This window comes from Amblyomma maculatum, chromosome 5 (assembly GCF_055883805.1).
Source record: "Amblyomma maculatum isolate TAMU_Amacu chromosome 5, ASM5588380v1, whole genome shotgun sequence".
Lineage (NCBI taxonomy): Eukaryota > Metazoa > Arthropoda > Arachnida > Ixodida > Ixodidae > Amblyomma > Amblyomma maculatum.
The window spans coordinates 7726475-7749154 of NC_139348.1; the positions used below are offsets into that span (position 1 = coordinate 7726475).

The window sequence follows — 22680 nt, forward strand, 5'->3', positions numbered from 1 at the left end:
GACCTTGATTACGTCCAAGCTTTCAAGGTGGCTGGAAACAGCCTTGTCAAGTTTGGATAAAAACAGATTACTCAGAATCGGCGCTATGCACGACCCGATGCATATCCCTTCTTTCTGAAGGTAGGGTTTTCCTTCCCAGTTAATAAACGTTGACTGCAAGTAAATAGCTAAAATTTCTAAAAAACTGCTCGCCGACACACCCGCCGAGTTCTGGAAAGCAACACACCCGAACTCATCTATGTACTCCTCTACACAGCACAGCACCTTGTCATTCGGCAGCGAGTAATAAAGATCCTTAACATCCACAGAAAATGCAACAATGCTGTCATTAGAGCGCGACCGAACGAAGTCTAAAATTTCGTCAGATTTCTTAACCATAAAAGGATCGTCAAGCGGCAAAAGGTTAAGTTTGCTTTGTAAGTACATTGAAACAGTTTTTTGCCATGTGCCAGTTTCAGAAATGATCACTCTGAATGGTTTTTCCGGTTTATGGGTTTTTGCACTGAAAAACACGTCTAAAAAATCTTTCCGTGCATCGCCTATTTCTTTAGCCAGCTTGGTAAGGTTTAGCTTGTTGCATAGCTTCTTCGCTTTAGCTTTAACTTTTGACATCATTATTTCGTTGCGGCAGTTAAATACAGAAGACACGGCTTCGCCCGCCTTGGACTTGTAAAGTTCACAGGTTAGAATCGCAAAACCACCTTCTTTGTCAGCCGGCAGCACGACCAGGTCCTGTTCCTTGATGTAGGACTCGACGCGCTTGAGGGGTAGCTTGGAAGATCCTGGCTTTGAGCATTGCATTGCAAATTGGGAATGCGCCAAAGAATGGCGCATTCCCGGAAATTGAACTCGCTCTGACGGAGTTCGTACAAGAACAGCGAGCATCGCATCTAGCTGTGAGTGTAGAGCTTATGCAGGCAAAAGCTAGGGAGCTTGCAAGGGAAAAGGGAATTCCGAGCTCCGCCTTCAAAGCAAGCAAGCACTGGATACATCGCTATATGTGCCGTGCTGGATTCTCGCTACGCCGGCAAACCTCAATTTCACAAAAGCTGCCCGAATCCTTCGAAGAGCTGCTGGTGGCTTTTCAGCGCCACGTGATTTCTTTGCGAAAGACCAAAAACTTTCAGCTGGGGCAAATAGGCAATGCTGACCAGACACCGGTTTACCTGGACATGCCATCGCCCCTCACCGTCCACGAGAAGGGCTCTAAACAAGTTTGTATCCGGTCTACTGGAAACGAGAAGACGCGGGTTACAGTCATGCTATCGTGCACGGCAGACGGCCGCAAGCTCCCGCCCTATGTCATCTTCAAGCGCAAGACAATGCCGAAAGGTGAGGAGCTGCCGAAGAATGTCATCGTGAGATGCCATGAAAAAGGTTGGATGAACGAGGATCTTGTCCTCGACTGGGTGAAGTCAGTGTGGTGCAAACGGCCCGGTGCACAGTTGTCCTTTCCATCCATCCTCGTGCTGGACGCGTTTCGTTGCCATTTGGCCGACTCGGTGAAGAGGCTGCTAAGCGACTGCCGCACAGAACTTGTTGTGATTCCGGGTGGGATGACCTCACAACTTCAGCCTCTCGACGTTTGTGTCAACAAACCCTTCAAGGACGCAGTCAAGCGATGCTACGCGGAATGGATGCGGTCAGGTGAGCCTGCAGTGACGCCGGCCGGGCGGCTGAAGCGAGCATCGCCAGCCACGCTGTGCAAATGGATTGTGGATGCGTGGGCAAGCATCCCAGAGGAGCTTGTGCGCCGTTCGTTTAAGAAGTGCGGCATCTCAAACGCCCTCGACGGCACAGAAGATGAGTACCTGTGGGATGATTTGTCCGACAAAGAAATTTCCGAGGAAAGCGCTGCTGAAGATGAAAGTGATTGAAGTGTGAGGTCCGATTTCAATAAGTGTCTTGTTTTTTCTCTCTCGTATTATATGCGGTAAACTTTTTTTTTCCATTTCGCGTCTCCAGAATTTCACCTCGTATTATATTCGGGTTCGTATTATACGCGGGTTTTTACGGTATTCCCATCGATAGCCCGCTATCGATGGTTTCACGATTCGAATTTTCCCTCTTTCAAAGCGCTCCTTGACAAGTGGTGGCATTAAATGGGAAATAGAGGAACCCTTCTTCACAAGTGGCGTCATTAAATGGGAAATAGAGGAACACTTCTTTCGCTTTTGATTTAATTTTTCTGCGCCTGTCCAGATGGTCTCCGGAGTCAGGTGATCGATGCGCCTTGTTTACATCATGGCATCGACATCGCGCGCTCCTGCTTCCGCGCAGTTCCGCGGAAGTTGACGCATCGGAGAGCTTGTTTTTGGCTGCGAACAGCAGCAGTGATGACTAGGAAGACCAATTCAGTTCTTCAGACTTTAGCACTGACAGTGAAACTATGTTACATTACAAGTGGTATATGGACCGGCACCTATTCAACCGCGATAGCAGATCACATACCGTATTTACTCGCATAATGATCGTACTCGCGTAATGATCGCACCCCTGAATTTTGAGGTCAAAATTCCATTTTTTAAGTTCCCCGCGTAATGATCGCACCCCGAACATGGAGCCGCCTGGTGGTTGATCTGCAGTCATCCCGCAGCGAATGCATTCCGACGAGTTCCCAACTTAGTCTAGTAACGTTGGAGTTCCCATGATTCCATGCTTTGCGGCGTTCGCCATTTTGCAATTCGGCAGCGTCGTAGCGTGCTTTGTGTTTTTGTGCGAGTTTACGCCATTTCACCATGGGGCGGTATGCCAGTTACACCGCCGCGTTCAAGCTCAAGGCTGTCGACTATGCACTGGAGCATGGCAACCGCGCTGCTGGTAGGCATTTCGGCGTGGACGAAATGAGGATACGCTATTGGAAGAAGCAGCGCGAAAAGCTGATGGCTACGAACAAGACACGGCGGGCTTTCTGTGGACCCAAAACGGGCAAGTTCCCTCATGTTGAGGAGGCGGTCCTAGAATACGTGAGGGACCTGCGCAAAGATGGTTGTGCAGTGTCATTAGAAATGATACAGACGCAGGCGCGTACAACTGCCAGGAAGCTGGGAATCGCCGCAAAGGATTTTCGCACTAGCTCCGGTTGGACGACTCGCTTTATGCGACGGAATGGACTTTCCCTGAGGCGGCGGACGTCGTTGTGCCAGCGGCTCCCAGCCGCGTATGAAAGCAAAGTGATAGACTTCCATCACTTTGTCACTAGGCTTCGCGAAAAATGCGGTTACCTCATGTCGCAAATTGGAAATGCAATCAAACTCCACTGACGTTCGACATGCCCCGGAATACAACTGTGAACGAGAAGGGTGCTCGGAGCGTCCTCGTGAAGACGTCTGGCGCAGAAAAACAGCGATGCACAGTCATGCTTGCTGTGACGGCCGACGGGCGGAAGCTGCCACCATACGTGATCTTCAAACGGAAGACTATTCCGAAGGGAAACTTTCCCCGTGGCATCCATATACGTGCACAGATGAAAGGGTGGATGACTGCAGACCTGATGGTCGACTGGATCAAGACTGTTTGGGGAAGAAGACCAGGAGCATTTCTGCTTCCCTCGCTTCTGGTTTTGGACAGTTTTAGGGGTCACCTTGTGGACAGCGTGCGTGCCAAGCTGAAAGAGCTGCGCACGGACATTGCAGTCATTCCTGGCGGCCTGACTTCGCTGCTGCAGCCTCTCGACGTGTCTTTGAACAAACCGTTCAAGGACAACGTTCGACGACTTTATGCTGAGTGGATGGCGATGGGCCAGCATGATTTGACGCCGAGCGGAAAGATTAGAAGGCCATCCGTGGAGATGCTGTGCTCGTGGATCACAGAAGCGTGGAGCAGTATCCCCGACGAGGTAGTGGCTAAGAGTTTTAAGAAGACAGGCATATCTAACGCTTTGGATGGAACGGAAGATGACTTCCTGTGGGATTGTGAAGATGCTCCCAGCGACGACACTGCCGTTTCCGATGAGTCGTGCAGCAGTGAAAGCGAGGATGGCGAGGATTCAGACTTTGATTAGAGTACTGACGAAAAAAAATAAATGGGCATTGTGCACTCCATGTGATGCTTAATGTGTGTGTTTATTGCGAAGGTAAGCCTTACTTGGCTTTTATTTTCGGTTGTAATCGAGATATATGTTCTAAGACGTCTGACCTGCAACTTGTTTGCGTTTTCGGTGCTCAAAAATTTTTTGTAGAAAATTTACCTCGCATAATGATCGCACCCCGAAATTTGCGTCAGTATTTAAAAAAAAAAGTGCGATCATTATGCGAGTAAATACGGTACCTATATTTGTTATGGTTAAAATACAGATGAATACAAGGGTTCGAACTTCTTACCGTGAATCCTGGAAAAACATTAATTATGAATTCCTTCGTGGAATCCTACAACAAAGACTTTTCTGATTTATACAATAGCAATATATATGAAGAATATGGTAATTTTATAAAAACTATTCAAAATGCAATATCCCAAAGCTATGTACAGACAAGCTCAAATAGGTATGGTGTCCCAGTTTGGCCATGGATGACGATAGAAATTTTAAATATTCCCAAGGAAAAAGAAAAATGGTACCACAAATGGAAGCAAACTAATACTTCTGTCACACGGGCAAGTCCTAACTCCCTCGAATTTCTTTTCTATGAAGGACCACGGAGGGAGTTCAGCCCCAAAGGAGTTGTCGTCGTGTCACATGGCTAAGAACGAGCTTCTCAGAGATGCCGTCGGGGTCCCATTTGGCGCTGTTCGTTTTGTGTATGCATATAAAATAATCAAGTTAAAAACATGTAAAATAATTTTTCGCTGCCTTCTTTTCAACAGTTTGAATTGCATTTAAAATATAAAATATCTTCATTCATACGAAAGGAATGCGGCATTACTTTTACTAGCATATAGTGGGTTTGTTCGTTCTGCTGGCTACAATGTGCTTGCCAAATTCTTGCATGCATGTTTGGATATTTGCGCATTTACTTTTTTCCATGCTTTGCGTTGTGCTACAGTATTAAAATGTGTAAAAACGCAAAATTAATGCAGATGTTTTTTTTTTAACTTGCACTGAAGCTCACGGGGAACTAGAGTACTCCCTTTACCTGCTCGAAGGAGACGATCGGAACTCCATACGCTAGCAAGTTCCTTAAACTTTTTTTTTTAACTTGCACTGAAGCTCACGGGGAACTAGAGTACTCCCTTTACCTGCTCGAAGGAGACGATCGGAACTCCATACGCTAGCAAGTTCCTTAAACTTCCTTTCCTAAAGGACTGCCGTGTGACATGGCGCGTATCCGCATTGAGATAAAGACTACCTTGGTTGAAGGGAGTTAAAAGGAATTCACCCGTGCCCATGTGACAGCAGTATTAAACAAATAATTACTACTTGACCCAGTTTAGGCATTTGAGAAACCTTCCAGTTTCTTCAATGCGGAATAGGAAACGAGAGTTTAATCATTACTCATTCAAAGAGCTCAAGGACACACGCAAAAGATGTGGAACATCGTAACAGATGCCCTCGGGCTTCATTCTGAACAGCGTATATTACCTGAATTAATCGATCAGGCTACCACAGATGAGTTCTATGAGTACTTTACTAATATCGGACCATAGCTTGCTGCGCAACTGCTTCCAGTCTCCGATTGTTTGCAAGCAGCTATCCCGGTTGTAAATACCATATATTGCCGATTATAAGTAGACTCCGATTATAAGTCGGCCCCCCAACTCGCGACCCCCTTTGGGCAAAAAAAAAGTTATACAGTCCAACCTCGTTATAACGAACACGGATACAGCGAATTATCGGATATAACGAAGTAAAAGCAAAGTTTGGTTGGCTGTGCTTTATTTCTATGGGAGTTCTATCTGTATAACGAAATGAAAAACTGAAAATTTGACACTAAATCGGTTATAACGAAGCATATTTCGTATTCACACGACTCAAAATCCGCAAAGAAGCAAAAAAAAAAATTTCAAAACGCTAAATTTCAGTTTTATCAATCGCCTCCACCTAAAATGTGTTTGAATCAACCGCGCTTTCGCACGCCACACCATCTAGGGACCGCGAGTGAATCTAGAATCAACGGCTGCCTGGCATGTGACCTGCACGTGATCGAACCACCGTCCGCGTGCCCCTGCCCCTACTTTTTGCCGACCCGCGCGTGTGCTCACTTTCCTCGAGGTCATGCCGTTGTCTTGCAGCATGGCGGCGCCAAAACGCAAAGCAGTTTCTCTTGAAACAAAGATAAAAATATTCAGGGCGGTCGACAGCGGGCGCAAGAAGAAAGAGATTGCCGCAGACTTCGGCGTTGCGCCTAGCACTCTGTCAACCATACTGAGCGCAAGGCAGAAGATAGAAAACGTGCACTCTGCAGGCGCCGTGAAGAACGAGAGGAAGCGCCTCAGGTATTGTCACCACCAGGATGTTGAAGATGCCTTGTTCGCGTGGTTCAAGGACCTGCCTGTGTCTGGTGCCGTGCTTGAAATGAAGGCAGGAAGTCTTAGGCCACGATGACTTCTATGCAAGCAGTGGCTGGCTGCAGCGATTTAAAGACCAGATTGTTTGCCACACCTTGTCGGGCAAAGGAGCAGCCGTCGATGTAGAGAACTGCGAGAAGTGGGCAGAAAGCTTCCGCATGCAACTGGATGGCTACGAGATGCGCGATGTCTACAACGTGGACGAGGCTGTGCTTTTTTTTAAGCTGCTCCCGGAAAGGTCACTCGTTGAGAAGAACGAACTGTGCCGAGGAGGCAAGAAAAGCAAAGACCGCGTCACCGTTGTTGTTTGTGTCAACATGGATGGGTCCGATAAAAGGCGGCTAACTGTTATTGGTAAATCTGCTCGCCCCAGGTGAGTGCGCAACGCCCGGAATGTCCAAGCGGACTATCACTCAAACAAAAAGGCGTGGATGACGTCGTCACTCTTTGAAGCATGGCTGAAGGCCTTCGACAAAGACATGGCAGAGCAGCGCAGGAAAGTGCTCCTTATATTGGACAACTGCTCTGCCCATAAGGTGTCTGTACCACTTGAAGCGGTCCGCCTAGTTTTTTTGCCGCCAAACTCGACCTCAGTGCTGCAGCCATTAGACAGGGGCATCATTCGCTCACTAAAATGCTGCTACCGAAAGCGATTGGTTACGCAGCTCGTATTTGACATAGACAGGGGCATATCAACGGCCATAAACCTCAAAACTACGCTGGACATGCTGTACGGTGCATGGAACAAAGTGGCACAGTCGACAATAAGAAATTGCTTTGTTGATGCTGGCCATCCACCAGCTCCACTGAGCCCAACGACGCCCACGATCCTGAAGGTGAAGCGGACAATTTCGACGAGACGACATGGCGTCAACGGGCGGTTCCGAATGTTACGTTCGAGGACTTTATTGCTGCCGATGACAACTTGGCTGTGGTGCCCGAATTGACCGACCAAGAAATTGTCGGTCAGCTGCTTCCTACAGATGATGCTACGAGCAGCCATGAGAGTGAAGAAGAAGGCGAAGAGCGAGCTCTCAGCAGCACCGAGGCCGCCATATGGCGAGGAAATTGCGAAGGTACCTTGAGAACCTACCTGTGGCCAAATCAGCTGACATTGGGAAAGCGCTGCACAGTGTCGATTTCGTTGAGAAATTTACTTTATCAAATAGTGTGAAGTGCCGCCAAATGAAGATTACGTCGTTTTTTAAATAAATCAGTTCTGCGTGGCCTAAATCCCGATTTGTGTGCTCATTTTTGCTTGGCAGTGCAAAATGAAAGGTAAGGTTTCGCGTGCTTATACCACGCTTTAAAGAAAAAAAAATGCTTTTTTTTCAGCTCAGTGCTTTCCATTTTAGGGTAGCCTTTACTTGGGTTTATGAACAGAATTTTTTTTTGTAGGAATTTGTGCGTACTTTTACAACGAATATCGGATATAACGAACGAATTTCCGCACAAAATGAGACTTCGTTATAACGAGGTTTGACTGTACTCCGAATTTAGGTCGACGCTGCCGCACCCTGCGGTCCTAGCTCGCCCAAAAAGTATTTCAGAAGGCCGAGTCATAAAGAAACATTTATTCGTTCACGAGACAACTGTCGTCGCTTGTGAGGACACAGTCGCGATCATCATCTTATGAGCCACTGCTGCCGCTGGTCGTCTGAAGTGGTGCCGAGATGCCGCACGTGGAGAACACCGCAGAGACCATGTCTGTTGGTAGTCCATACCAGGCATCGTTGACCCATTGAGCCACTTCGCCCAAAGAAGCTCGCTTCAGCCGCCCTGTTGGTGTCTTTGGGTTTTCTTGCTGGAGCCACTCGTAGAATGCACTGATGCGGTCTTTGAATGGCTTGTTCAGCGCTACATCCAGTGGCTGAAGAATAGGTGTCCGGAATGATGACCAGGTCGCATCCCGCGTCCGCTACCGCTTTTTTCACACGGTCGGTTATGTGGCTGCGGAAAGAGTCCAGGATGAGCATGCTGCGGGGCTTCAGCAGTGCCCCCGGACGCCTGCACCACACGAGAGGAAACCATTCGAGGACCATTTTATCATTAAAAAATCCCTTCTCATTCACCCGCGCGATGACTTTTGGCGGGAACTTTTCCTTCGTCGGGATCGTTTTCCTCTTGAACAGAAGGAATGGCGGTAACTTGTGCCCATCTGCCATATAGCATAACATGACCGTGAAACGGTTGTGCGTGTTGCCCGTTGTTAGGAGGCGGACCTGGCGCTCCCCTTTTGCGGACACAGTCCTATTGCTAGGCATATCAAACCAGACTGGAGTCTGGTCACCGTTGCCTATTTGACCAAGCAGGAATGAACGTGTTGCCCGCAGGTCACTCACGTAGCGCAGAAAGGTGCTCCGTTTTTCTTCGTAGGCTTCGGGCAACCGTTGGCATACGGTCGTTCGTCGCCTTAGGCTTAGGCCGTTCCTCTTCATTAAATTCGTCACCCATTTCTTAGACACTTTAAACTCTGTACGCGGGATGCACATTTCCTCCGTGACAGCGTGTGCCTTTGTTTCAATGTCATTGTAGCAAACACTCAGGTTCTTGCTTCTCTGGTCGTGAACCCAATCTCGAACCGCCTCCTCAACGGCAGGGTATTGTCCGGACTTTGGACCGCGAAAGGAACGGTGTGTAGCAGCACACGCAAAAAGCTTACTTCTTTGTTTTCTCCAGCCTCTCACGCACTTTTCTGAGATGTCGAACTTCCACCCTGCTTCGACAGTGTTTTCCGACTCGGCGTAGAGGATGACTTGCCGCTTGAAAGCAGCGCTGTACTGTTGCCGAGGTTGCGGCGGCACCTTGCAAGGCATCCGTCGAGTGACACAAACCACATACACCGCTGTTAGCTGTCACGTCGGCTAGAGTCCAGGCGGTGCGACGAGAAGAAATGGCGAAATGCACACAACGTTGCACAACACGCGAAAATGCTTCTCGGCTCATGTGACTGGTCGTGTGTGGTCGTTTTGGATTGGATGTGTAGCTGTCCCATTTATATCAAACATTGCCAGCCCGCCCGGCTTTGGCCGTTTTTCCGTGGAACGCCCACGGTTTGTCGATAAGTTGCTATCGTATTAAAACAAACCTTTGGTGCATATCTCAATTAAATTAAAGTTTTTTTAAGCAGATCCACTTTCGCACCGTGTCTGACAACTATTATGGAATTACGAGCACACGGGGCGTGATATCCGCGACTCGGTCGAAATTACTTTTGACTCCGCATATAAGCTGACTTTAAGACTCCGCATATACGTCGACCCTGATTATAAGTCGTCCCCCCAACTTTTGGAAGGACATTTAAAAAAAAAAAGGTCGACTTATACGCGGCAATATACGGTAGTTTTGTTTTCGAGGGCATTATGATGAAAGAAATAATAACAGTCTAAGCGTTAAGAACGAGTAAGGCAGCGGGGCTTGATAAAATTCCTGTCAAACTTGTTAAAGACAATATTGATAGTATAACAGGACCTCACCTCTTTCATCTATACAATCATTCTCTAGAGAGCAAAATATATGCTGATGAACTTAAAGTAGCCAAAGTAGTACAGATATATAAAGACGGGGATCGCTCAAAGCCGATAAATTATTGGCCGATATCAATAATTAGTGTTATTGATACTATTTATGAGAAGATACTCTGCATTCACATACACAAATTTATAAACAAATATAGTGTCTTAAGCCATCACCAACATGGTTTCCGGTCTGATAAATATACTTCCTCCGCGGTACTCACGTTAACGCAAATGCTCAATACCTCTCTACACGAGAGCAAAATCTTCGTGGTTTCGTACTTAGATATCAAAAAGGCTTTTGACACCGTTAACAATGGGATATTATTGAATACGCTTAACAACTATGGGTTCAGAGGAAAAATAATCACTTTACTTAAAAGTTACCTTAATAACTGTAGACAACAAGTAATACCCGATAGATACAGATCCGCTTATCAAACTGTGGTAACTGGCGTGCCGCAAGGCTCAGTTCTCGGGCCTATATTGTTTTCACTTTACATCAATGATTTTCCCGTAATTCTTAAGCACTCACAACCACTAATGTATGGTGACGACACCGCTTTGGTCTTTGTTGGAGAGAAGTTGCACGAAATTCAAGATAACATAAATAACAAATTAAACAATGTCTTCAGGTGGTTCACAGCTAACCAGCTCAACCTCAACACTAATAAAACCAAGTATACAGTGTTTCATTAATGTAAAAAATAGGTAAATAGTGAGGAATTACTTATAACATTACATGGCTCTCACTTGCAACAAGTTGTGTCTCAAATACTTCGGAGTCTCTTTTGATTCAGATATGCACTGGAAAACCCATATTAAACAACTGTGCTCAAAGCTTGCATACGGTTGTTACATTTTACTTAAGGCACGTGAATGTTTCAACTATAATATTTTACTGATTCTTTATTTCGCTTTCTTTCATAGCCACCCATGTTACTGTATAGAGTCATGGGTTCAACATATGTCAGTTACTTAGAACCAGTTATCTGTCTACAAAAGCGTCTACTGGGGATTATTACGTTCTCGGGGCATACTCAGTCTAGCTTACACCTGTTTAAAACAGCTATAGTGCTTTGAACCAACATTTTGGTTCGTGGCCCCTTTTCCCAAGCATTTCACCCCAGAAGAGCCGAGTACCAGGCCGGGGGAAAGCTTGTACCCATTGGAAACCGGTGGGTACCTGGCGGCACTGAGGATCGAACTTTGTACCTCCCGAATGCGAGGCAAATGCTCTACCACAAGGCCACGCTTCGGTCTAAAAAAGGGCCACATAATGGGCTTTTGCCGCGCGAGGCGGCATTATTGTCCTATGGCGGAACGGATGACTGCCACATCAGCGCAACTATTTGGGCCGTGACCCCTTTTCCCAAGCATTTCAGACGAGCCGAGCACCAGGCCGGGGAAAGCTTGTACCCATTGAAAAACCGGTGGGTAACCGGCGGCACCAGGGATCGAACCCGGTACCTCCCGGTACCCGACAGTGTATCAACTAAAAACCGCCAAAATTATTCACACAATTCACAACGGGTGATTAGTAAAAACTAGTCACCTGTTTCCTATGAGCATATTTAAAATCCCAACCCTAAATACAAGAGCTGCAACCAACCTGAATTTCAATCTGCCTGGCACATACAATGTATACAGTAAAAAGCTTGCAGAATTTAACGGTGAACAAATCTGGAATTCTCTTTCAGTACATATAAAACAAGCCATTAACTTTAAGATAGCAGCCAAGATGTATCATTTTACCAAACAATAAATATATATAGCTTATCTTACAATATACTGCAAGATATGTAATCTTTGTCTTCATAAAGTAGATTTTTATTCAAAATATGATCCCTGTCTGTTTTGGGGGGCCGGTATAGGTAGCTCCGGGATTGTTGTATTTTTGTCAATTTCTGAAATCGTTTGCTCAATGGAAAAGAACATTCTGCACTGACATTTTTTGTTCTGTTGATGTGCTCGACCTGGCATGGGATATTTCTCGTATATAATTTCTGTTGTGCTGGTTCGCTACTGCTTAAAATTGAAACACTTTTCATTTGGACCCACAACTAGCCTTTGGCAATGGGTCCAATAACTTGCCTTGTATTTACATGATATGCTTTGAACAAATAAATAAATTAAAAAAAAGAAGACCCGGAACGTGGACAGCCATGCCTCGATAACCCCAAAATTTGCGCTTTTGCTGCTCGCTGATTGGAAGAGATCATTGTTCTGAAGGTCTGCAGGGTGACGACGTCTTTTGGCTAGTATTACTTGCCGCCGGCAGGGCAGGGTCGACCTCAGCGTAGTCGACCTTGACTACTGTTTTCTTTCTTAACTCAGCGAATACTGTACACAGAAAGCTGCAATGTTGCATTGGTCCCAGTGTTAAAAAACGTACATTTTGAAAATTTTTTGTTTTATTTGTATCAGGAAACTTTAATTGATACTTTTGTATGCTTGTTTCTTTGGCCACAATTTTTTTGCTGATAGTTCTTTTTTTCATCACTTACGAAATAAATGTATGGATTGTAACTAAAACCATTGTGAAGAGGAATTCCTCCTCTACAATTTGATACTAGACAGCCCTGTACCAAGCAAGTTTTCCTAATTAAAAATGACACTACCCAAAAACCACCCCTTTTCCCGCGGACAGGAAAGTGTTAAAGTGGTGCAGAGGAAATTTTGCATAGGTAAAAATCGATTGTATGTGATAAGAAACAAGGCGGGCAATGTCATCACGAATATGGACAGGATAGTCAAAACAGCGAAGGAGATCTGTACTGATCTGTATAGTAGCTGAGGTAGTCGGGACAATGATGAGATAGGTAGTAGTGAAAAGCAGTCAGACGTGTCGCCAGTGACGAAGGACGAGGTTAAAAAAACTGTAGAAACTATGAAAAGGAGGAAAGCAGCTCTGGAGGTTCAGGTAACTACAGTTTTGTTGAAGGACGGGGGCAATATTGTGCTAGAAAAACTGGCCACCTTGAATACGCAATGAATGGTGGCATCGAAATGTACCGGAGTCATGGAAGAACGCTAACATTATCATAAGAAAGGGGACGCTAAGGACTTGAAAAATTAGTAGCCAATCAGATTACTGTCGTTACATTGCTAAGAGAATTAGGACAATATTAGACTTCAATCAAGCATCTTCTCCCCTTCCCCAGTGCAGAGTAGCAGGCCAGAATTTAATCATTGCGGCCAACCTCTGTGCCTTTCCTTTCAATGAATCATCTATCTAATCTATCTTTCAATCAAGCTAAAGATCAAGAAGTTTTTCGTTCATATACATATATCCATACCATGAACCAGGGGATGGAGAAATGCTCAGGATATTACCAACCCTTATACATGGCATTCATTGATTATGAAAAGGCATTTGAATCACTGGAAACCTCTGCAGTCATACAGGCATTGCGAAATCGGGGTGTAGGCAAGTCGTATGTGAAGGTACTGGGAGATACCTATAGTGGCTGCAAAGCAACCATAGTTCTGCATAAAGAAACAAAATTCCCATAAAGAAAGGTGTTAGGCAAGGACACACGATCTCCCCAGTACTATTCACAGCTTGTTTAGAGGAAGTATTCAGAGACTTGGAATGGGAGCAGTTAGGGATAAGGGTAGATGGAGAATACCTCAGTAATCTGCGATTTGCTGATGACAGTTCAGTTCAGTCGTTCAGTCGTGTCCGACTCTTAGTGACCCTATGGACCATGTCACGCCACGCTTTCCGGTCTCTCACTATCTTCCTAACATCACATAACTTCATCTGCAGTGCCTCGAGGATGCCATCTAACCATCGCGTCCATTTCTCGCTTGACGACATCCAGTTTACCTTGCGTCATAGATCTTACATTCCATGTTGCTATGTGATATATCTCCTTGCAACATCGGACTTTCCGGTCGCTTTCCGACACATCCACAACTGAGCGTCCTTTTGGCTTTAGCCCAGCCGCTTCATTCGTCCTGGAGCTACTAGGAATCGCCCTTTGTTTATCCCCAGTGACATGTGGGACGCCTTCCAACCTGGGGGGCTCATCTTCTGGCGCCATATCATTAATGGTATTGTGACTGGCCATAGGGTCTTCTTGGCAGGAAAAACTGGAGTGGGTTGCCATTATCTTCTCCAGTGAATCACATTTTGTCAGAACTCTCTGCCGTGACCTGTCTATCTTGGGTGGCCCTACACAGCAGAGCTCATGACTTCATCGAGTTTCACAAGCCCCTCCGCCACGACAAGGCAGTGATCCATGAAGGGGTTGCTGATGACATTTCCTTGCTAAGTAACTCGGGGGATGAACTGCAAAGAATGATTGATGACCTAGACAGGCAAAGTAAAAAGTAGGCTTGAAAATCAATATGCAGAAGACTAAGGTAATGTTCAACAGCCTCGGGAAGGATAGGTAGCGAAGCGATGGAAGTAGTAGGCGAATATGTCTGCTTAGGACAGGTAGTAACCGCAGATCTGGACCATGAAATAAAAATAACAAGGAGAATAAAATTGGGATGTAGCGCATTTGGCAAGTATTCGCAGATTACGACTATCAGCTTATCGGTGTCGCTCAAGAGGTAAGTGTACAACAGTTGCATCTTACCTGTACTCACCTATGGTGCTGAAGGGTGGAGGCTAACGAAAAGGGTTCTGCTTGAGTTGAGGACAATGCAGAGGGCTATGGAAAGAAAAATGGTGTCACATTAAGAGATAGGAAGCGTGCAGAGTGGGTTAGAGAAATAAAACTTATTGACATTCTAGTGGAAACCAAGAAGAAGAAATGGGCATAGGCAGGACATGTAGGGCTTAGAGAGGAGAACTGTTGGTCGCTTAGGGCAACAAACTGGATTCCAAGGGAAGGAAAGCGTAGCAGGGGGCGGCAGAAAGTTAGGTGGGTGGATGAGGTTAAGAAGCTTGCAGGGGTCAAGTAGATGCAGCTAGCACAGGACCGGGTCAATTGGAGGGATATGAGAGGCCTTTGCCCTGCAGTGGGTATTGTCTGGATGATGATGATGATGGTTTCTGCCCACATTCTTGGACAGGGCTATGCTAGCCTGCTGTAAGGGGGATGTCAGTGAACACCAGGGGGTTGGAATTTCTGGAACCCTCCATTATGGTGTTTCTTGTAGCCTGAGTTGCTCTGGGATCTTAAACCATATAAGTAAGGCAAGCAAAGGACCTAATGTGCTTGAGTGCAGTTTGAGGTTGGAATTCACTCCCTGAATGTGGTGCTTCCAACATTGGCCACATGTTACTTTGGACTTCCTGTAATTTCGTGTTTGGAACAGCTGCTGCTTGTGATTGTGGTGTGCCACTCCTGCTTGGGCACAGCTGTGTGAAATTGAGCAAAGTAGCAGTAAGGGAATATTCACTCAAATGTCAAGCTGAGCCCAAAGCCAAAGCCTGTTCACATGCAAAACAGAAGCCAAGCCTGCAGCAGACATCCTCATTTTCATTAGTAGAAGACTCTTGGGCACCTCCATTTGCTCCAGTGGAAAGCATAATTTTTCTTTGTTAGTGTAAACTTGATGCGGAAGGCGCGTGGGAAATGCACGAGGCATAAACATTCACCAACGGCACTGGCGTCGACATTTGCAGCGGATGTAACAGACGAAGGCAGGCTAGTTTGTGGTTGACTATGGAATGCATATTGCAACTGCGCGAAGTGACAGGGACGAAGAGCACAAGACAAAAACTCAGAACTTCAACTAAGGTTTACTACAAGGAAAACCACATTTGCATCCTCTCTTGGCGAAATTGCAGAAGTGGCAGACTTCAGTTCTCGGTGTTCGTTTTGATGGTTTGCATCATAGCCCCATGAAAAGCTGGTGGTAAGCCTGTTTAAGGGGGGACACGGGTCTTTGGGACCAAAAAATGACCAAAAAACCGATTTTCTGAAAATGGCATTTTTGGAATCTGTGGCTATTAATCTACAAGTTCACCAATTTTCTTCTTCCTGAAGTCAGTATTTTCAGCATAATAACGAATTGAAATCATCGCGCGGGCTGAATTTGCGCAGCAGCAGACGATAAAACGGCACATTTTTCGTTGCGCGCAACTGCCGTTCCGCCGGACCGATCTCGGCCATGTTAGGCTCGTTTGAAAGAGCGCTTTCTGGGTTTCAATTTCCCGCCGCTAGCGCTTGTCTGCCCTCAATGGCCACTGAGAAAAATAACCACAAAGAAAAACGAAAACGCGGCATCTGATTCGCTGCTGAGCGCACGTGACTGCAACTGAGCCATCCGATTGGCTGATTCTATCGCACGTCGTCTGCTTGCGGCGGGCCAGCAGCCGTTGAAAGCGTCCGAGACGCCATTTTGTTCTGAGTCGAGACCGAGGCGAGACGATGCCCCTCAGTAAATTCCGCTCGCGCCACAAATTCGGCAAAAAGAAGAAGAGTGCGCGCGGCGACAACTTTCGGAACCGTCCTGCGGCACCCGAAAGCTCCGAGGATGTGCAGGAGCCAGCGGCAAGTCAAGAAGTCCCCGCGGCCGAAATAGGCCTAGCGAGCTCGGCGGCGCCTACGCCCAGCGGACGCGTCCGCCACGACACGACGATGCTGCAGCCTTCGGACTTGATTGAAAAGAAAAGAAAAGCCGAAGGAATGCTGCAGGAGCTGGGTTCAACCGCAGCGACGAAGAGGAAAGCGGATTTCATCGCCACTTCTGACGCCCGTCTTCTTGACGCGACCGGCGCTTGCCGTGCGGACGATACGACGTTCACTGTTGTGAGTTTGGAGTCGCTGAACGAACTGTTGTCTGCTGTGAAATGTAAAGTGTGTGGCGGGGATGTCCATATTTCAAAAGGAAATCGTGAATATGGTCTAGCCGTTAAACTCTCTCTCGCGTGCGTGATTTGCGGGGACATTTCATCGGCATGGAGTTCGCCGCGCGTGCAAGGCAGCCAGAAGATAAATCCGTTTGCCGTGAATATCCTTGCTGCACGCGCGATGCAAAGTACCGGACATAGGCAAACGGCGCTGAATGATGTGTTTGCGGCGATGAACATATCTCATCGTGGCCTGCACACGAAAACGTGGCAGGACTACGTAAAGAGTAAGCTGACGCCCGCAGCAACACGCGCAGCCGAAGGAGTGTTGAAAGACAGCGCCCGTTCTGTTCGGCAACTCTATAACGAGTTGAACCTTGACAACCCCGGGAACATTTCTGTCTCTTTCGATGGTTCATGGATGACCCGGGGTCATTCATCCCACATCGGTGTCGGCGCCGTAGTAGAACTTTTTACTGGACTGGTACTTGACTATGTAGTTTTCAGTAACTTTTGTGCTGGGTGTGAGCGTGGGCCCAAAGAAGGTGACCCGTCCTATGAGGCGTGGAAAGAAAGCCACTTGTGCCAAAAGAACACGGACAAAAAGTCCGGTGAAATGGAAGTTCAGGCCGGACTTGTTTTGTTCGAAAGGTCACTGGAGAAACATGGCCTTAGGTACACGACCATGCTCTCAGACGGCGATAGCCGCACATTTCTTGCATTGCAAGAATCAGCTGTGTACGGCTACATCGAAATCAGCAAAGAAGATTGCACAAACCATGTGCAGAAGCGGATGGGAACGGCCCTACGCAATGCAATTGCCAAGCATAAAGGTGATGCAAAAGAGAGCTTGAGTGGCAAAGGAAAGCTGACAGGCGACCTTGTCACCAAGTTGACATCGTATTACAGCTGGGCCCTGAAGTCCCATGCTGGAGATGTTGGGGCAATGCATAAGGCAGTGATGGCTACCTATCATCACGTAACCTCCAATGATACCGTGTCAAATCACACCCTCTGCCCGACAGGCGCAAACTCGTGGTGCCGCCAGAATGCTGCTGCAGCCAAGGGAGAGCCTGCTCCCAAGCACAGATACAGTTTGCCACCACATGTGTGCAAAGCACTTTTGCCTATTTATGAGCGTTTGGCAGACCCAAAGCTGCTGGAGCGGTGCCAGCAGGGAAAAACCCAGAACAGTAATGAAAGCTTGCACTCCCTAATATGGTCACTCGCACCAAAGGAGCGCCATGCGTCACTGTTCTCCGTTCAAGCAGCTGTTGCAGAGGCTGTTGTCCGCTTCAATGCAGGAAACCTACAAGCATGCTCAAAAATACTGAGTGAGCTAAATATGAACCCTGGCGTCCAGAATATCAGGAGGATGGCTGAGAAGGACAGGCGCCGAACAGCCGAATCAGTACGCAAGCGTGCCTCTGCGGAAAACATGCATCGGGCACTGAAAAAGCGGCATTCTAGTCAGCCCAAGCAGTCAGATTACATGCCTGGTGCATATTAGCTGTCTGCAAGTGTAAATATGCATATATCTTTTCGAAATTTTGAATAAATTGTGCCTAGTTTGTTTTTTCCCATTTTCTCAAAACTCAAATTTTGGACACTTGGCTGGTTTAGTTCGTCGATATCTCTGCATCTAGGACAGATAGAGATGTAATTCCTTTTTCTACATAAAGCTGAAGGTGCAGTGAATGCAATGATCGAAACAGAATTCTTTATTCAAGCTTCAAAAATTTTTTATTTTGCCAAGTTAATTGAAGCATGATAGGCACGTCTTGAAGGACAACTTTCAAAGTGCAGCAAAATTGCTAATAAGGGTAAAATGGAAAAACTGCTTTGATCATTGCACTCTTTGGTCATTGTACTGTACCGCCATGCATTAAAAATGATGTTTTATAGAGGCGTTTTTTTTGCGCGGAAGTACTAATTAAATGAATAATTAATATTATTATCTCGGGAATTAACTGACATAGAGAAAAACAAGTTACATTTTTGAAATCAGCATAAAAATCTGAACAAGAGGGTATGATTTTATCAGGATTGGCTTTAAAATAATGAAAATAGCTCTAAGACCAGTGTCCCCCCTTAAAGGACTTCATGCCATTGCTGTTCCCAGCTCTTTCTGGCTGTGGAAGAAGCATTTATCGCTGAGAAAATGGACTCCAGAATCCTCGTGGCCAATAGGGGCTGGTCATAACTGACCGTTGCTGTGGGCTGTCATTGTGACGATCGTCATACATGATTAAAAGACTGGATTTTCTGCTCTAAAGAATGGGGAGAGGCACATGAAGTACTGAAATGGATGATGGGACAACTTTGGAAGAGAATTTGGTCATTCAATATGCAAATTGTATGAATCTATGAATTGTATCTATTTTGTGCACATTTGTACTGTCTGGAACTGCAGTGTGATCTATTTTGTGCGCTCTGCTGAAATTGCTTCTGTCAGGCCAATAGCTCCACTTTCACTGTTGAAAGAAAGAAGACTGAATTTCAATGTTTGGCCACTTTCTTCTGCTTGTGCAGATGCTGCTCGTACTCACGACGACTGCTGGAAATTGTGACCTATCTCCGCTCCTTTTAATGAGACAGGCCCAAAAAATCTAAATTCACTGGCTTTGCGAGTGAGAAATGGAGCATGCCTCCATCAGGTGACACGTTTGGTTGCCAACCATTGTGGATTTTGCTGGACTAACCCTCGTTTCTATGGGAATTCCCGAGTCTCCACTTGCCCAAGTCACGACTGTCTTGGATTGAGGTCTGAATATGAGGCCCAATCACATCTACATTGCAGAAGTATTGGGCAGGCTGATTTTCTTTGGATGAATCTGTGCTGTCAGGTGACTGGCCTGAACCTTGACGGCGATCAACTTACAGCATTCTTTGTGCAGCAATAGCAAAGTTTGCAACCGAGCGGTTGCCTTGCAGAAGTGGGTGGGGTTCCCCAAGCAGTCAAAACCTGTGAAAACTTGTTGAATTAGTTTATTTCGATCCCCGTCAGCAATGCCTCCGCAATGAAGAGTTTGTGAAAGGATGAGAGGTGTGCGTTTGTAGAAGCAGGGATGCAGGTGCATGGAGAAATGTTATGAATACATCTTGAAGAAAGACACCCAAAGTGCAGTTTTAAGAAGTTCATTTTGCATAGTCCCAACTTCCTTCATTGTAGAGTTGCTAACCCTAGTGACACGGTTGGTGTGGCGTCATGAGTTGGCAGGACCTGGGTAGCTCCTTCAGGATGGGCATTTTTGTGGCTAAAGTGGACCCTTTGTCAGTTCAGGTGTATTGTACAGTCGACTCTCTAGGGACTGCGAAAATATGAAAAATCAAATTGTGTGAAGGAAATGAGTTTACATAAACTTCTGATTGTGACTGTGCTGGAGGCCAGTCTGGTGCTTGATAGTCTTGCTGCACAATCTTTATACAGACAATGGGGGGCTACAGTCGTTTGGTGGCTTTACTGAACTTTGCGGATGAATGCGCTGTCTTCGATAAAGCCTAGATGAACCGGCTGCTGAGAGTTCGCTGAACCGCCGTGTTTTGAGAATGCTTCACCGCATGGTCTCATCAGAGAAGCATCCTGGAAACACAGCGGAGCCGTATGTGCAGACAGGACCCAGTGTATCTGGCTTCATATTTGCTTTATATAATCACCTTTTCCACCCCCTTGAAGCCTGGATTAATGGTGTACATGGAGGCTGGGCAATGGTGCCACAGCGAATTCACAGTTTCAGGAGCTCATGTCCGAAAAATCTGGTGTTGGAATTTTTGGCTGTCGACTGTAAGTGGTGTGCATATTTTGTGAGTTTGTTCTCCATAGGGAACCCAACCTCAAGTTTGGCTGCGCGACTGCAGCTCGCGCTCCTCCGCAAGCGGCAAAATTTTAAGCATCGGTCGGGCACGGCGCTGATGCGGCACTTGACCGAACGTGTTTTGGCGGCTTCGTGTGCTGCTCGCGTCGCTCGCGTTACCTCTCCTTATGAGCGCTCGCGCCGGCCCGCCGCTGTGGCTTCGCAGGCGTGCTAACTGGTGTCACAGCTTAGTTTAAAACATGGCTGGAGTGGTTTCGCGACGGTCAAAATGTGGGGAAGTGTATTGTTGTGTTGTTGGCTGTCACAACAGCTCGCCTGTAGGCTTTCATGTCTTTGCGGCTTCTGCACGCGGAAGCAACCCGCCTTGTGTGCGCTCGCATTCTTTGTTGCTCGCGTTGTTGAAAGCTGCTTGCGCGTGCGCGTTTTTCCGCGCTTGGATTTCCGCGCTGAAACAAAGCTGTCTTGTGCATGCGCGCGCGCCCCTGCTTCTACTTTTCAAGCTCACGCTTGGATGAAGGGGTGTTTGAAGCGAGTGTGCAGGAATGTACATGCTTCGAGGTGATTTTAAGAAAATAGCAGACAGCTGTGGCTATTTTTGCAGCGCAAATGTCAAAAAGGGAGAGCTATTAGTCAGCCATGTGCACTCTGTTGAGCAGATTGTAGAAGACAACGCTGTTATCGTGAAGGCTAAGTGTGTGTCGCAGGTCAGCGACCACATCGTGTTCGACGTGTAGTTTGAGGCAAGTATTTCATTTTTATTATACCCATTTCATTAAGGCCCAGATGCTCTCTAAAGAGGGCTTCGGATTTGTGCCACTGTGTTTGTTCCACTATTGTGCCTGGCTTGTGCAGGACTCATCTTCGTGGGAGTTTATGAAACAGTACACAGCAAGCTTGCCCCTGAATGCCTGCCTAGCAGGTACACTTGGCACGGGAAATCGCAAGCTGGCGCGTTTCAGGGCATGTCCATGCTAGCTGCAAAGAAACATGTCACATAACAGAGACTGGCCGTTTGGTTCATTTCGAACCCACGACTTAAGGAGCAAAACTAACAAAAGAGAACAAGGATGCTGCCTCGAACTCATTCTCAGACGCAGGTTGTTTCTTCTTTAGAAAGCAGGCACTGAAGCTCCATGGCAGGATATAAAAGTGACCTGTAAGCAAGTATACAATTGAGTGAATATGTTTGTTTAGTTTTGTAGCGTTTAACGTTCACCTCAGCGCGACAAGGCTACGAGGGGCGCTGTATTGGAGACCTGTAAAAATTTCACCCCCCCTCTCTTCTGTGGTTATTTAACGGGCACGTATGTTTCTAAAGACCTCCTTGCAGTTCGCCTCCAGCGAGTGGCGGCCGGGATCAAACCCACGTCGCCATGACCAGCAGTCCCTAACGCGTGAGCCACCACGGCAGGACGAGTGATTGAATAAAACAGTTATAAAAGCTATAGGAACAATGAAGTAATAACCACGCAGCGAAAATTTGTTTTTCTAGATATTGTCCAGAACTGTCTCATTTACTCTGTGGAATTGAAATTACTCGATCAATTGCGGGATCAGTTATTAGGAGCTGAATGCGATTCACGAAAATAAAACACGAAATTATCTTGTTTGCAGCAGAAGGGCTGATGTTTCTTTGTATACATGTGAATGCACATTCTATTCAGGTGGAAGCTACATATAAAATGTTCTGAGTATGCAATTGCACGACAATCGCATCAAAATTAACTTATCTGCATATATCGAGAAGCGCGCCAAAGATGTGAACGAACCCATGTATCTTTCATTAAGTTCATAGGCACCAACTAGATTACATCTGCCAGCTCTTCAGAAATTAAATCAAACAGCTCATCGGATGGTTGCATGCACCTTACAAATCTGGGCCTTAATAAAATGGGTATAATAAAAATGAAATACTTGCCTCAAATCCCACATCGTACACGATGTGGTCGCGAAACACACTTAGCACTCACGATAACAGGGTTGTCGTTTACAATCTGCTCAACTTATGGCTAACTAACATGGCACATGGCTGACTAACAGCTCTCCTTTTTTGACATTTGCGCTGCAAAAATAGCCACCGCTGTCTGCTATTTTCCTAAAACCACATCGAAGCATGTACATTGTTGCACACTCGCTTCAAACACCACTT

The 22680-nt window shown here is 46.4% G+C and overlaps 1 protein-coding gene across 4 annotated transcripts in view; it reads left to right on the forward strand.

The window, feature by feature from the left end:
- The window catches only part of LOC146187715 (DNA excision repair protein ERCC-6-like), a 374514-nt gene that overhangs the window by 28890 nt on the left and 322944 nt on the right, over positions 1–22680 (forward strand). The gene's annotated exons all lie outside the window — the stretch shown is intronic.